Source organism: Giraffa tippelskirchi, chromosome Y, assembly GCF_054371585.1.
Source record: "Giraffa tippelskirchi isolate mGirTip1 chromosome Y, T2T-mGirTip1v1.2.pri, whole genome shotgun sequence".
Lineage (NCBI taxonomy): Eukaryota > Metazoa > Chordata > Mammalia > Artiodactyla > Giraffidae > Giraffa > Giraffa tippelskirchi.
The window spans coordinates 16,725,385-16,728,366 of record NC_137290.1 but is presented as its reverse complement, the minus strand read 5'-3'; positions in this window follow the sequence as shown (position 1 = coordinate 16,728,366).

The following is a 2,982-nucleotide window of genomic DNA, read 5'->3' as shown; positions in this document are numbered from 1 at the left end:
ACTAATGCATATATTTATTTTTTGTATGTATATAACATGTACTTTGTTTTCCTGAATACATTTGAATCGGTTCTACTGAGATGGGTGAAACTGGAGCCCATTATACACAGTGAAGTAAGCTAGAAAGAAAAACAACAATACAGTATACTAATGCATATATTTATTTTTTGTATGTACATAACCTGTACTTTGTTTTCCTGCTTTCTGTGCCTTTTGTTGATGTCGTTTCTTGTCATGTTTGTTTTAATAGGTATATATTTCTATGTTAACTGTGATTTTCTGTTGTTCTGTGGGAAAGCTCTTGTCATTTTAGTCAGATTTCTTTCTTTATTTTTTACGTGGCACTCTGCTCTAGTGTTGTTTTATGTCTTGCAAGTTATTCGCTTAATTGTATTATTGGTTCTGTGTTCTTCCCTATTGTGATTTTTGCTTGTGTTATTTTCTTTTTTTGGTATTATTATTTTTTTCTTTGATTTTGGTTTCTTACAATTTGTCTGACTTCCTTTGTTTCCTCTGTCTAATCTTTTACTATGTGATCTTGGTTCTCTGACCAGAAGTTGGGCCTGTTCTTCTAGAGTTTCAGCACCATATCGAAGACCATAGAGTACCAGAGAATTCCTGGTTCCAGCGAATATTAATTGGTGAGAGTGTCTATGAAGGCTTCTATCGCAAACTAAGAACCAATTCCACTCAAAAGGCTATATTATCCAGAGCTGATGCCTCATGCCACACAAAAAAGCAGAACAGAAACACAAGCCATATCATCCACAGATGGACTGCCTAAAGTCAGACTAAACCCGTACATACCTGCAAAAGATACCACCGTGAGAGAGAGAAGTGTCAGCTGTGGAATATAGATGCCAGAGAATATAGTTGCCAGTCCCTCCCCCTCCAAGGACACAGAAACCACTGCACCAAACTTATCCAGTCAGGGTGCATTTGGAAGCAAGAACTGCAACCCTGCACCCTGGGAAGAAAAGACCATTAACATAGTAAGATAAACAAATGTGAAGAAAGTCAAGTACGTTGCAGGCAAAGAAACAATGTTAAAACACATGAGACATAATTAAAGAGGAAATAGGAATTGTCACTGAAAAAGAATTGAGAGGAACGATAGTAAAGATGATCAAACATCTCAGAAAATAAATGTAAATCATGCAAGAAACATTTAAGAAGGGTGTGTGAATGATAGCACAATAACTGCTGTATGTGTGCTGTAGGCTCATCCATGCCTTTGTACAGCAGAAGCCAGAACAACATTGGAAAATAATTATCTTCCAAATTAAAAACGAAGTAGTAAAAGAAAAACAGACTTTAAATAACACAACAGACCTGGCAATTCAACTGAAACTTAAGTAGATTTCTTCGAAAAACCAGCAGAAGGCAGTTCCTTTTCAAGGGCAAATGAAATATGTCCGGATAAATCAGAAACCAGATCACAAATCAGGCCTTGGCAAATTTAAGTTAATCAAAATGTTATCAAGCTTTTTTTTTTTTTTTTTACTGCAATATATGTTACGATTTGAATGTCAGTCATGGTGTGTGGTGGGGACAAAACAAAAAGAAACAAACAAAAATATAAATAACAAAGACAAAACAAACAAACACCTGAATACATTCAGTCTCATGCATATACCTCTTCATGGCCAAGAAATACACGAAAAATCAGACAGAAAAAAAAAAATATATATATATATATATATTCATAGAAACAAATGACAATAAAAATGCGATTGCATAAAACCTATGAAACGGGATAAAACACTAAAAGAGTAAATATTATAATAAAGGAATGTCTCAAGTAATCAACCTAACAGTACAACTGAGACAATTAGAGAAAGAAGAAGAAACAGAAAACCCAAATTAGTTTTGGGAAAAAAAAAAAGTCACTGAGACTAGAACAGGAAAACAAGAGAAAAAATGTAAACAATAGCAAAGATCAATAATGCTAAAAGGGAGCTCTTGGAGAGCATAAAGAAAATACATAAATCATGAGCCAGACTCATCAACAAAAAAAGGGAGAACACTCTAATCAATAAAGTTAGACATGAGAAAGGAGACATTATAACTGATACCACAGAAACATCAAAGGATCATAAGAGACTACAACAAACAAGTTTAAGCCAATAAAATGTAGAATCTGGAAGCCACAGACTGATTCTTCGGAACTCAAGTAAGATGAAACATAAAATATGAACACAGCATTACAAGCTCTAATATTGAAACTGTTATAAAAAATTTTCCAGTTAACAAACTCAAGGTCCAGATGGTGTCACAGATAAATTTTATGAACCATTAAGAGAAATGTTAACACATACACTTCTAAAACTCTTCCAAAATACTACAGTGGTAGGAAAATGCACAAACTCTTCCTACGAGTACAGCATCACCCTGATAGAAGACCCAGAGGTAACACAGAAAAGGAAAATTATAGGCCACTATCACACAGTTGAACATAGATGCAAACATCCTCAACAAAATACTCCCAAGAAGAATCCAACAGCACATTAAAAGTATCCAACAGCTTAATTAAGTGAGGTTTTCCCCAATATGCAAACATCCTCCAGGATCTGCGTATCAGTCCATCAGATACACCATAACAAATTGAAGGATTAAAACCATATGATCACCTCAATAGATGCTGAAAAATCTTGGATGAAATTCAAAAATCATGTGTGATAAAAAACTCTCCCGAAACTGAGCATAGCAAAAATTACCTCAACATAATAAAGGCACACAGATCAAAACTACAATGAAGTGTCATATCACACCATCGAGCATGGTGATCATTATAAAATCGACAACAGGGTACTTGGTAGTGGTCCAGAAGCTAAGACACCATGATCCTAAATCAAGGGTTCCATGTTTGATCCCTGGTCAGGAAATTAGATTCCACATGCAGCAATTAAACCCTGATGTAAACAAATGAAGAAGTAAATGTGTGTGTGTGTGTATGCATTCATATTCATAAATTAACAAATA